Genomic DNA, 15,248 nt, shown 5'->3' with positions numbered 1-15,248 from the left:
AACATTATTAAAATTTTGTTATAATTATAAGCGATTGCTATTTCTAAAAATAAATAAATTTCATAAAATTTATATTATTTTATATTCATTTGAAATATTAAAAAAACTTCTCGCTTTAAAGTAACCATGATATGAGTTATAAATGCAATAAAATTTTATACAAAAAATAATATTTATTTGTTGATGAATAATATAAAAGGTTTACATTTCTAAATAACATATATTTATATATGGTGTGTAAAAAAAAAGAAAAGAAGAAAAATAATTTATATTTTTAATATAAAAAGGCAACCGCACACAGTGTTCCCAAGCGGTCACCCATCCAAGTACTGACTGTGCCCAATGTTGCTTAACTTCGGTGATCGGACGAGAACCGGTGTTTTCAACGTGGTATGGCTGTTGCCAGTAATAAATGAAAATTTTTACAAATATATATTTTTCATAAATATCATTAATATTAAAGTATATTATTAAAATTTTCAATGAAGTAATCAATTTAAATATATACTTATTTATTATACCATATATTTTAAATAAAAATGCAACCGCACACAGTATTCTCAAGTGGCCACCCATCCGTGGTACTGACTGTGGCAAATGTTTCTAAACTATTATTTTATAAAATATTTATACAAAAAATAATTTACTCTTATCAAATATTAATTTGTGGCCTGTATTAAGGCCTATGTTATTTTCATTTTTTAGCAAAAATAATGAAATATTTCAATATATTATTAAAGTAACAGATCATTTCTTTTTTGGTGCTGCTTTTTTAATTTTTGTAGGAGATGATTTGGCAACAGAAGCTTTCTTAGCTTTTGGTGCTTTCGGTTTACGAGCAGGGCTACTTTTGGCAGCGGATTTTGTACTTTTTGCTGGTTTTGCTTTAACTGGTGCTTTTTTTGATGCCGCTGATGATTTTGCAGTAACTTTTTTAGCAGCAGTTGATGATGATGGAGTCGCTTTTTTTGCTTTAGGCTTTTTGGCTGCCAATGATGTAGTTGTGGCTTTCTTTTCTTTTGGTGCCCGTTTACTTTTAGCACTCTTTGCTGAACCTTTTGCTCCACTTTCTTTTTTGGATACTTTTGATTTAGCTGAAGAATTAGATGAAGCGGAAGCAGCCAATTTGAATGAACCAGATGCACCTTTACCTTTAGTTTGTACCAAGGCTCCCTCAGTTACAGCAGCTTTTAAATATTTTTTAATAAATGGTGAAATTTTATCAGAATCCACTTTATAATTTGCAGCTAAATATTTTTTAATTGCTTGTAATGATGAACCACCACGTTCTTTTAAATTTTTAATTGCGTTAACAACCATTTCTGATGTACGTGGATGTGTTGGTTTTGAATGTTGTTTTGTACGTTTAGCACCAGAAGCTGTTGCTTTTTTTGTTGGTGTTGTAGAAGCAGCAGTAACCGCAGTTGCTGCAACAGCTGTAGAATTTTCTTCGGCCATATTTTTTACTTTATAAAAATAATGTATTTATTATAAATATTTAAATGATAAAATATAATAATTCTATCAAATAAAAAATAAAGGTTTTCAATTATATCATTATTCACAATAATATAAGTCCCTATGTAAGTCAAAGTACCATGTAGAAAACACATAAAAATTAAATAGTATTTCTAATTTACTGTCGTAGTAAACATGATTTATTTTTTCAATTTCTATAATATATAAAATAATAAATTATAAATTTAATAATAATATTTATTTTATAAATTAAAATATATTTAATTTTTTTATTAACAATTATTAATAAACATAGTTTAATATTAATTATTTCAATCATACAAAACAATAATATTTTTAAGGTAAACTTAAAAAGTATATATTTTTATTTTTTATTTAATATCGATTTATTATAAATTATTAGTATATAAATAATTAAAAAATTTAATATATAAATATATATATTATAGTATAAGATTTCATTTTTAGAAAAACTTTTTTTGTCAATAATGAAAACGTATTATTATGAAATGTGTTAATCGAACATTGACAAAATATATTTCATTAGAAAATACTTTTATTTATGCATTAATATCAATAATTAACTATTAAATTAATTTTTTCATAATTATATAAAGAAATTTTATACTGATATAAGTATTTATATATTATAATATTTATTTTAAATATAAAAAAATTTATGACAAAATATATTATTAGAGTATTTGTTGAGATTAATATAAGATTATTTTAAATAAGAATTAATTTATATAATTATTAAAATATTATTAATTTTATGTTATGTAATTTTAATAAAAATAAATAATAATAATAAATATAAAAATTTTTTAACAATTTAAATTTTATATGATCTAAATAATTTTGTTAAGTACGATATGAGAAATCATTGTAAGCTTCGTTAAGAAACTTTGTAATATAAAATAATAATAATAATATTAAATATATAAATAAATAAAATAAATTTGATACATATTTTTGGTTCATTCTGTGTATAAATCAAAGGATACCGAATAATTGGTAACGGATGCGATATATTATAGTATCGAGTATTAAAACATAATATATAAATTTATCTTGTTATTCAAATTTTTTGTTACTTAACTTATGTATTTAGAAAATTTATAATATTATTTATATAATTGACATAAAATCTTATAAATTGAAATTTTATTAATATGTATCAAAAGAAGAGAGTAACGTATTGATATAATATCAAAGGATACTGATTATTTAAATAACGAATACGTCATATATTGTTTGTGTAACAAAGTTCACTTGGCCATCTAGTTGAAAATAACATTTTCAATAGAAAGTTTATATGCTTTTTTTTTTCTTTAATTATTAAAAAAATAAATTGAAATTTAATTCAATCAAATTTTATAATAATTTTTAAAAAATTTTTCCTTTTAAAAAATATTTTGTGATGTTGTGATAATATGTATTAATACAAGTGCATCCTGATACTTTTATCTCTAGTAAAGGTATGAGTATCATGAACAGTTTTGTTATCTAATGATATTATTTTGATAATATTTTGTGTATATTCTTATAATATTTTGTCTAAATATCATCATAATACAATATTATTTTGATAATATTTTATGAATATTCTTATAATATGTTACCTAAATGTCATCATAATATGATGAATTATTTCCATAATAACATATAAAAAAGAAAAAAAAAAAAAAGAATCATTAATTTATAATTATTTAAATTGATTCTTTAAAAAAATATTATAATATATTATTTATAAAAATAATTTTTACTCTTATTTTAAATAAATTTGTGGCCTTTTATTAAAAGGCCTATGATCGATGTATTATTATTATAAAAATTAATGCAATGTTTTTAATTTATGCTTTCTTTTCAGTTTTCTTTGGTAATAACACTGCTTGAATGTTTGGTAATACACCACCTTGAGCAATTGTTACACCAGATAATAATTTATTTAATTCTTCATCATTACGAATTGCCAATTGTAAATGACGTGGAATGATACGTGTTTTTTTGTTATCACGGGCAGCATTACCAGCTAACTCGAGAACTTCTGCAGCCAAATATTCCATAACAGCAGCCAAATATACTGGGGCACCAGCACCTACTCGTTCAGCATAATTTCCTTTTCGTAATAATCTGTGAATTCTTCCAACAGGAAATTGTAATCCTGCTCGGCTTGATCTTGACTTTGCCTTTCCCTTTACTTTACCACCTTTACCTCGTCCAGACATAGCGAATAAATTTATTTAATTAATATTTTTTTTTGTAAATATAATCACACAGATGTGTACGTTACGGGGATTGTAACATAAATGTTTAAAATGTTATTTGGGTATTTTAATTTATAATATTTATAAAATATAAAACTTTAAAAATAAACCAATCACCTTATAGTATTATTTTCAGCCAATCAGAGAGTAGTATTCATTTTTATTGTTATATCCATCTTCGCGTATATAATACGCTAGTTGTATACACGACACGCTCATACATATACTGACTGGTGTTCTGTAACTATCTGTGTATATTAATTGTTTGTAACAATGCCACCAAAAACAAGTGGAAAAGCAGCAAAAAAAGCTGGCAAAGCTCAAAAAAATATATCAAAGAGTGATAAGAAAAAGAAGAGGAAGCGCAAGGAATCATATGCAATTTACATTTACAAAGTATTAAAACAAGTGCATCCTGATACTGGTATCTCTAGTAAAGCTATGAGTATCATGAACAGTTTTGTTAATGATATTTTTGAACGTATTGCTGCTGAAGCATCACGTTTAGCACATTATAATAAACGTTCAACAATCACAAGTCGGGAAATTCAAACCGCAGTTCGATTATTATTACCTGGTGAATTGGCAAAGCACGCTGTTAGTGAAGGTACTAAAGCTGTTACAAAATATACAAGTTCAAAATAAATAAATCGAAAATATTATTTAATTGATAACATAAAAATACATCAACATATAAAAACGGCTCTCTTTTTAAGAGAGCCATCAAATTTTTTAAATAAGAGTAAATTATTTTTATATATACAAAAAAATTAAATAAACAATTATTAATATCATATTTAATATAAAATTTTATATATTAATAGCTTGAATATATCTATTATTAGTATATCAATATTATTAATTTTAAATATAATAAAGGATATCGCGGAATATATATCGTAAATCAGTGTAATGCAAATGCATTACATTACCTTTATTATTTTCATTTTACATTTACTACTTGTTTATGTACGCTTATAATTATTAGAAAAATATTTTTAATAATTTTAAAAAATAAATGAAATAATAAAAATTTAATAATAAATTATTTATTGAAAGTATAAAAAATGGTATAGCAAAATCTTTATTTTCTTTGATTAAGGCGAAATGTTTTATTAGTTATAAATTCGATAATCTCCTATCGATACTTGTTACTCTTAACTTGTATATATAAAAAATATAATAGTATATTAATTTATAATAAAATTTTTTCAAAAATTCAATAAGTTATTGTAAAATAAAATAGATAATATACAAATTATAATTTATTATTGCAGATATATTACAATAAAAAAAAAAAATAAAAATATTTGGTAATGTATGTTATAAACAAAATAATTTGTTGTAAACAAATTATATAATATGTTATATTTATTAACAAATTTATTTACTCTTATATAAATAAAATTAGTGGCTTCCCAAAAAGGAAAGCCTGTTTAAATTTATCGGATGTATTAAATATTCTTTAATAAATTTACTAAATATTTTAAGTAAATTATTATATTTTCTTAACCTCCAAAACCATACAAAGTACGACCTTGTCGTTTTAATGCATATACAACATCCATAGCTGTAACTGTTTTACGTTTTGCGTGTTCAGTATATGTAACAGCATCCCGAATAACATTTTCAAGGAATACTTTAAGTACACCACGTGTTTCTTCATAAATTAAACCAGAGATACGTTTTACTCCACCTCGTCGTGCTAAACGACGAATTGCAGGTTTTGTAATACCTTGGATATTATCACGCAAAACTTTTCTATGACGTTTTGCACCCCCTTTTCCAAGACCCTTTCCACCTTTTCCTCTGCCAGTCATTTTAATAAAAAATTATTTACAATATTTTAACGAACGGATAACACGTGTGTTAACCTCACAAGTATTGTAATGTATGTGAGCGCCGGTACAATTGTGCCTTTTTATATAAAGCATTAAAGATTTTTTAAGCCACGCCTATACAATTTGATTAGTCCATACTCTGATAGCTATCCAATAGGATATGACAACAAAAATTTTGAAATTTCATATAAATATAAATACAACACATTTATTTCGCATTTAAACATTTGACTTTGTAGTATCAAATTGTCGAATATAATTTTTAAAATTGTGTGTTTTTTTGTAAAAACATTATTATTTGAAAATGGCTAGAACCAAGCAAACTGCACGTAAATCAACTGGTGGTAAAGCACCAAGAAAACAATTAGCAACGAAAGCTGCACGTAAAAGTGCACCAGCAACTGGTGGAGTAAAAAAACCACACAGATATCGTCCTGGTACAGTAGCTTTACGAGAAATTCGTCGTTATCAAAAAAGTACTGAATTGTTAATTCGTAAATTACCATTCCAACGTTTAGTACGTGAAATTGCACAAGATTTTAAAACCGATTTACGTTTTCAAAGTTCAGCTGTTATGGCATTACAAGAAGCTAGTGAAGCCTATTTAGTAGGTTTATTTGAAGATACCAATTTATGCGCAATTCATGCAAAGCGTGTTACAATTATGCCTAAGGATATACAATTGGCAAGACGTATTCGTGGAGAACGTGCATAAGCGTTTTAAATGACAATTTAAAAAAAAAAAAACAAATAAGAAATATTTTCGGTCCTATATATAGGACCAACATATATTATTAAATAAGAGTATATTATTTTTATAAAAAAATATATATATATATATATATATATATATATATATATATATATATATATATATAAATATAAATTATTGAAATAAAATTAAACATTATTAAAATTTTGTTATAATTATAAGCGATTGCTATTTCTAAAAATAAATAAATTTCATAAAATTTATATTATTTTATATTCATTTGAAATATTAAAAAAACTTCTCGCTTTAAAGTAACCATGATATGAGTTATAAATGCAATAAAATTTTATACAAAAAATAATATTTATTTGTTGATGAATAATATAAAAGGTTTACATTTCTAAATAACATATATTTATATATGGTGTGTAAAAAAAAAGAAAAGAAGAAAAATAATTTATATTTTTAATATAAAAAGGCAACCGCACACAGTGTTCCCAAGCGGGAACACATCCAAGTACTGACTGTGCCCAATGTTGCTTAACTTCGGTGATCGGACGAGAACCGGTGTTTTCAACGTGGTATGGCTGTTGCCAGTAATAAATGAAAATTTTTACAAATATATATTTTTCATAAATATCATTAATATTAAAGTATATTATTAAAATTTTCAATGAAGTAATCAATTTAAATATATACTTATTTATTATACCATATATTTTAAATAAAAATGCAACCGCACACAGTATTCTCAAGTGGCCACCCATCCGTGGTACTGACTGTGGCAAATGTTTCTAAACTATTATTTTATAAAATATTTATACAAAAAATAATTTACTCTTATCAAATATTAATTTGTGGCCTGTATTAAGGCCTATGTTATTTTCATTTTTTAGCAAAAATAATGAAATATTTCAATATATTATTAAAGTAACAGATCATTTCTTTTTTGGTGCTGCTTTTTTAATTTTTGTAGGAGATGATTTGGCAACAGAAGCTTTCTTAGCTTTTGGTGCTTTCGGTTTACGAGCAGGGCTACTTTTGGCAGCGGATTTTGTACTTTTTGCTGGTTTTGCTTTAACTGGTGCTTTTTTTGATGCCGCTGATGATTTTGCAGTAACTTTTTTAGCAGCAGTTGATGATGATGGAGTCGCTTTTTTTACTTTAGGCTTTTTGGCTGCCAATGATGTAGTTGTGGCTTTCTTTTCTTTTGGTGCCCGTTTACTTTTAGCACTCTTTGCTGAACCTTTTGCTCCACTTTCTTTTTTGGATACTTTTGATTTAGCTGAAGAATTAGATGAAGCGGAAGCAGCCAATTTGAATGAACCAGATGCACCTTTACCTTTAGTTTGTACCAAGGCTCCCTCAGTTACAGCAGCTTTTAAATATTTTTTAATAAATGGTGAAATTTTATCAGAATCCACTTTATAATTTGCAGCTAAATATTTTTTAATTGCTTGTAATGATGAACCACCACGTTCTTTTAAATTTTTAATTGCGTTAACAACCATTTCTGATGTACGTGGATGTGTTGGTTTTGAATGTTGTTTTGTACGTTTAGCACCAGAAGCTGTTGCTTTTTTTGTTGGTGTTGTAGAAGCAGCAGTAACCGCAGTTGCTGCAACAGCTGTAGAATTTTCTTCGGCCATATTTTTTACTTTATAAAAATAATGTATTTATTATAAATATTTAAATGATAAAATATAATAATTCTATCAAATAAAAAATAAAGGTTTTCAATTATATCATTATTCACAATAATATAAGTCCCTATGTAAGTCAAAGTACCATGTAGAAAACACATAAAAATTAAATAGTATTTCTAATTTACTGTCGTAGTAAACATGATTTATTTTTTCAATTTCTATAATATATAAAATAATAAATTATAAATTTAATAATAATATTTATTTTATAAATTAAAATATATTTAATTTTTTTATTAACAATTATTAATAAACATAGTTTAATATTAATTAGTTCAATCATACAAAACAATAATATTTTTAAGGTAAACTTAAAAAGTATATATTTTTATTTTTTATTTAATATCGATTTATTATAAATTATTAGTATATAAATAATTAAAAAATTTAATATATAAATATATATATTATAGTATAAGATTTCATTTTTAGAAAAACTTTTTTTGTCAATAATGAAAACGTATTATTATGAAATGTGTTAATCGAACATTGACAAAATATATTTCATTAGAAAATACTTTTATTTATGCATTAATATCAATAATTAACTATTAAATTAATTTTTTCATAATTATATAAAGAAATTTTATACTGATATAAGTATTTATATATTATAATATTTATTTTAAATATAAAAAAATTTATGACAAAATATATTATTAGAGTATTTGTTGAGATTAATATAAGATTATTTTAAATAAGAATTAATTTATATAATTATTAAAATATTATTAATTTTATGTTATGTAATTTTAATAAAAATAAATAATAATAATAAATATAAAAATTTTTTAACAATTTAAATTTTATATGATCTAAATAATTTTGTTAAGTACGATATGAGAAATCATTGTAAGCTTCGTTAAGAAACTTTGTAATATAAAATAATAATAATAATATTAAATATATAAATAAATAAAATAAATTTGATACATATTTTTGGTTCATTCTGTGTATAAATCAAAGGATACCGAATAATTGGTAACGGATGCGATATATTATAGTATCGAGTATTAAAACATAATATATAAATTTATCTTGTTATTCAAATTTTTTGTTACTTAACTTATGTATTTAGAAAATTTATAATATTATTTATATAATTGACATAAAATCTTATAAATTGAAATTTTATTAATATGTATCAAAAGAAGAGAGTAACGTATTGATATAATATCAAAGGATACTGATTATTTAAATAACGAATACGTCATATATTGTTTGTGTAACAAAGTTCACTTGGCCATCTAGTTGAAAATAACATTTTCAATAGAAAGTTTATATGCTTTTTTTTTTCTTTAATTATTAAAAAAATAAATTGAAATTTAATTCAATCAAATTTTATAATAATTTTTAAAAAATTTTTCCTTTTAAAAAATATTTTGTGATGTTGTGATAATATGTATTAATACAAGTGCATCCTGATACTTTTATCTCTAGTAAAGGTATGAGTATCATGAACAGTTTTGTTATCTAATGATATTATTTTGATAATATTTTGTGTATATTCTTATAATATTTTGTCTAAATATCATCATAATACAATATTATTTTGATAATATTTTATGAATATTCTTATAATATGTTACCTAAATGTCATCATAATATGATGAATTATTTCCATAATAACATATAAAAAAGAAAAAAAAAAAAAAGAATCATTAATTTATAATTATTTAAATTGATTCTTTAAAAAAATATTATAATATATTATTTATAAAAATAATTTTTACTCTTATTTTAAATAAATTTGTGGCCTTTTATTAAAAGGCCTATGATCGATGTATTATTATTATAAAAATTAATGCAATGTTTTTAATTTATGCTTTCTTTTCAGTTTTCTTTGGTAATAACACTGCTTGAATGTTTGGTAATACACCACCTTGAGCAATTGTTACACCAGATAATAATTTATTTAATTCTTCATCATTACGAATTGCCAATTGTAAATGACGTGGAATGATACGTGTTTTTTTGTTATCACGGGCAGCATTACCAGCTAACTCGAGAACTTCTGCAGCCAAATATTCCATAACAGCAGCCAAATATACTGGGGCACCAGCACCTACTCGTTCAGCATAATTTCCTTTTCGTAATAATCTGTGAATTCTTCCAACAGGAAATTGTAATCCTGCTCGGCTTGATCTTGACTTTGCCTTTCCCTTTACTTTACCACCTTTACCTCGTCCAGACATAGCGAATAAATTTATTTAATTAATATTTTTTTTTGTAAATATAATCACACAGATGTGTACGTTACGGGGATTGTAACATAAATGTTTAAAATGTTATTTGGGTATTTTAATTTATAATATTTATAAAATATAAAACTTTAAAAATAAACCAATCACCTTATAGTATTATTTTCAGCCAATCAGAGAGTAGTATTCATTTTTATTGTTATATCCATCTTCGCGTATATAATACGCTAGTTGTATACACGACACGCTCATACATATACTGACTGGTGTTCTGTAACTATCTGTGTATATTAATTGTTTGTAACAATGCCACCAAAAACAAGTGGAAAAGCAGCAAAAAAAGCTGGCAAAGCTCAAAAAAATATATCAAAGAGTGATAAGAAAAAGAAGAGGAAGCGCAAGGAATCATATGCAATTTACATTTACAAAGTATTAAAACAAGTGCATCCTGATACTGGTATCTCTAGTAAAGCTATGAGTATCATGAACAGTTTTGTTAATGATATTTTTGAACGTATTGCTGCTGAAGCATCACGTTTAGCACATTATAATAAACGTTCAACAATCACAAGTCGGGAAATTCAAACCGCAGTTCGATTATTATTACCTGGTGAATTGGCAAAGCACGCTGTTAGTGAAGGTACTAAAGCTGTTACAAAATATACAAGTTCAAAATAAATAAATCGAAAATATTATTTAATTGATAACATAAAAATACATCAACATATAAAAACGGCTCTCTTTTTAAGAGAGCCATCAAATTTTTTAAATAAGAGTAAATTATTTTTATATATACAAAAAAATTAAATAAACAATTATTAATATCATATTTAATATAAAATTTTATATATTAATAGCTTGAATATATCTATTATTAGTATATCAATATTATTAATTTTAAATATAATAAAGGATATCGCGGAATATATATCGTAAATCAATGTAATGCAAATGCATTACATTACCTTTATTATTTTCATTTTACATTTACTACTTGTTTATGTACGCTTATAATTATTAGAAAAATATTTTTAATAATTTTAAAAAATAAATGAAATAATAAAAATTTAATAATAAATTATTTATTGAAAGTATAAAAAATGGTATAGCAAAATCTTTATTTTCTTTGATTAAGGCGAAATGTTTTATTAGTTATAAATTCGATAATCTCCTATCGATACTTGTTACTCTTAACTTGTATATATAAAAAATATAATAGTATATTAATTTATAATAAAATTTTTTCAAAAATTCAATAAGTTATTGTAAAATAAAATAGATAATATACAAATTATAATTTATTATTGCAGATATATTACAATAAAAAAAAAAAATAAAAATATTTGGTAATGTATGTTATAAACAAAATAATTTGTTGTAAACAAATTATATAATATGTTATATTTATTAACAAATTTATTTACTCTTATATAAATAAAATTAGTGGCTTCCCAAAAAGGAAAGCCTGTTTAAATTTATCGGATGTATTAAATATTCTTTAATAAATTTACTAAATATTTTAAGTAAATTATTATATTTTCTTAACCTCCAAAACCATACAAAGTACGACCTTGTCGTTTTAATGCATATACAACATCCATAGCTGTAACTGTTTTACGTTTTGCGTGTTCAGTATATGTAACAGCATCCCGAATAACATTTTCAAGGAATACTTTAAGTACACCACGTGTTTCTTCATAAATTAAACCAGAGATACGTTTTACTCCACCTCGTCGTGCTAAACGACGAATTGCAGGTTTTGTAATACCTTGGATATTATCACGCAAAACTTTTCTATGACGTTTTGCACCCCCTTTTCCAAGACCCTTTCCACCTTTTCCTCTGCCAGTCATTTTAATAAAAAATTATTTACAATATTTTAACGAACGGATAACACGTGTGTTAACCTCACAAGTATTGTAATGTATGTGAGCGCCGGTACAATTGTGCCTTTTTATATAAAGCATTAAAGATTTTTTAAGCCACGCCTATACAATTTGATTAGTCCATACTCTGATAGCTATCCAATAGGATATGACAACAAAAATTTTGAAATTTCATATAAATATAAATACAACACATTTATTTCGCATTTAAACATTTGACTTTGTAGTATCAAATTGTCGAATATAATTTTTAAAATTGTGTGTTTTTTTGTAAAAACATTATTATTTGAAAATGGCTAGAACCAAGCAAACTGCACGTAAATCAACTGGTGGTAAAGCACCAAGAAAACAATTAGCAACGAAAGCTGCACGTAAAAGTGCACCAGCAACTGGTGGAGTAAAAAAACCACACAGATATCGTCCTGGTACAGTAGCTTTACGAGAAATTCGTCGTTATCAAAAAAGTACTGAATTGTTAATTCGTAAATTACCATTCCAACGTTTAGTACGTGAAATTGCACAAGATTTTAAAACCGATTTACGTTTCCAAAGTTCAGCTGTTATGGCATTACAAGAAGCTAGTGAAGCCTATTTAGTAGGTTTATTTGAAGATACCAATTTATGCGCAATTCATGCAAAGCGTGTTACAATTATGCCTAAGGATATACAATTGGCAAGACGTATTCGTGGAGAACGTGCATAAGCGTTTTAAATGACAATTTAAAAAAAAAAAAACAAATAAGAAATATTTTCGGTCCTATATATAGGACCAACATATATTATTAAATAAGAGTATATTATTTTTATTAAAAAATATATATATATATATATATATATATATATATATATATATATATATATATATATATAAATATAAATTATTGAAATAAAATTAAACATTATTAAAATTTTGTTATAATTATAAGCGATTGCTATTTCTAAAAATAAATAAATTTCATAAAATTTATATTATTTTATATTCATTTGAAATATTAAAAAAACTTCTCGCTTTAAAGTAACCATGATATGAGTTATAAATGCAATAAAATTTTATACAAAAAATAATATTTATTTGTTGATGAATAATATAAAAGGTTTACATTTCTAAATAACATATATTTATATATGGTGTGTAAAAAAAAAGAAAAGAAGAAAAATAATTTATATTTTTAATATAAAAAGGCAACCGCACACAGTGTTCCCAAGCGGGAACACATCCAAGTACTGACTGTGCCCAATGTTGCTTAACTTCGGTGATCGGACGAGAACCGGTGTTTTCAACGTGGTATGGCTGTTGCCAGTAATAAATGAAAATTTTTACAAATATATATTTTTCATAAATATCATTAATATTAAAGTATATTATTAAAATTTTCAATGAAGTAATCAATTTAAATATATACTTATTTATTATACCATATATTTTAAATAAAAATGCAACCGCACACAGTATTCTCAAGTGGCCACCCATCCGTGGTACTGACTGTGGCAAATGTTTCTAAACTATTATTTTATAAAATATTTATACAAAAAATAATTTACTCTTATCAAATATTAATTTGTGGCCTGTATTAAGGCCTATGTTATTTTCATTTTTTAGCAAAAATAATGAAATATTTCAATATATTATTAAAGTAACAGATCATTTCTTTTTTGGTGCTGCTTTTTTAATTTTTGTAGGAGATGATTTGGCAACAGAAGCTTTCTTAGCTTTTGGTGCTTTCGGTTTACGAGCAGGGCTACTTTTGGCAGCGGATTTTGTACTTTTTGCTGGTTTTGCTTTAACTGGTGCTTTTTTTGATGCCGCTGATGATTTTGCAGTAACTTTTTTAGCAGCAGTTGATGATGATGGAGTCGCTTTTTTTGCTTTAGGCTTTTTGGCTGCCAATGATGTAGTTGTGGCTTTCTTTTCTTTTGGTGCCCGTTTACTTTTAGCACTCTTTGCTGAACCTTTTGCTCCACTTTCTTTTTTGGATACTTTTGATTTAGCTGAAGAATTAGATGAAGCGGAAGCAGCCAATTTGAATGAACCAGATGCACCTTTACCTTTAGTTTGTACCAAGGCTCCCTCAGTTACAGCAGCTTTTAAATATTTTTTAATAAATGGTGAAATTTTATCAGAATCCACTTTATAATTTGCAGCTAAATATTTTTTAATTGCTTGTAATGATGAACCACCACGTTCTTTTAAATTTTTAATTGCGTTAACAACCATTTCTGATGTACGTGGATGTGTTGGTTTTGAATGTTGTTTTGTACGTTTAGCACCAGAAGCTGTTGCTTTTTTTGTTGGTGTTGTAGAAGCAGCAGTAACCGCAGTTGCTGCAACAGCTGTAGAATTTTCTTCGGCCATATTTTTTACTTTATAAAAATAATGTATTTATTATAAATATTTAAATGATAAAATATAATAATTCTATCAAATAAAAAATAAAGGTTTTCAATTATATCATTATTCACAATAATATAAGTCCCTATGTAAGTCAAAGTACCATGTAGAAAACACATAAAAATTAAATAGTATTTCTAATTTACTGTCGTAGTAAACATGATTTATTTTTTCAATTTCTATAATATATAAAATAATAAATTATAAATTTAATAATAATATTTATTTTATAAATTAAAATATATTTAATTTTTTTATTAACAATTATTAATAAACATAGTTTAATATTAATTATTTCAATCATACAAAACAATAATATTTTTAAGGTAAACTTAAAAAGTATATATTTTTATTTTTTATTTAATATCGATTTATTATAAATTATTAGTATATAAATAATTAAAAAATTTAATATATAAATATATATATTATAGTATAAGATTTCATTTTTAGAAAAACTTTTTTTGTCAATAATGAAAACGTATTATTATGAAATGTGTTAATCGAACATTGACAAAATATATTTCATTAGAAAATACTTTTATTTATGCATTAATATCAATAATTAACTATTAAATTAATTTTTTCATAATTATATAAAGAAATTTTATACTGATATAAGTATTTATATATTATAATATTTATTTTAAATATAAAAAAATTTATGACAAAATATATTATTAGAGTATTTGTTGAGATTAATATAAGATTATTTTAAATAAGAATTAATTTATATAATTATTAAAATATTATTAATTTTATGT

The 15,248-nt window shown here is 23.9% G+C and overlaps 1 non-coding gene and 2 pseudogenes across 1 annotated transcript; all 3 read right to left on the bottom strand.

Annotated features, from left to right (window-relative positions):
• Nucleotides 1-285: 285 nt before the first annotated feature.
• Nucleotides 286-404, bottom strand: LOC123304806. The gene has a single exon (XR_006536787.1). It is a non-coding gene; the product is annotated as a 5S ribosomal RNA (ribosomal RNA).
• A 6,374-nt stretch (nt 405-6,778) lies between these two features.
• LOC123304810 lies at nt 6,779-6,897 on the bottom strand (annotated as a pseudogene).
• Nucleotides 6,898-13,275: 6,378 nt separating this feature from the next.
• Nucleotides 13,276-13,394, bottom strand: LOC123304807 (annotated as a pseudogene).
• Between the last annotated feature and the right edge of the window lie 1,854 nt (nt 13,395-15,248).

Source organism: Chrysoperla carnea, assembly GCF_905475395.1.
Source record: "Chrysoperla carnea chromosome X unlocalized genomic scaffold, inChrCarn1.1 SUPER_X_unloc_97, whole genome shotgun sequence".
Classification (NCBI taxonomy): domain Eukaryota; kingdom Metazoa; phylum Arthropoda; class Insecta; order Neuroptera; family Chrysopidae; genus Chrysoperla; species Chrysoperla carnea.
This window is presented reverse-complemented; position numbering and strand designations above follow the sequence as displayed.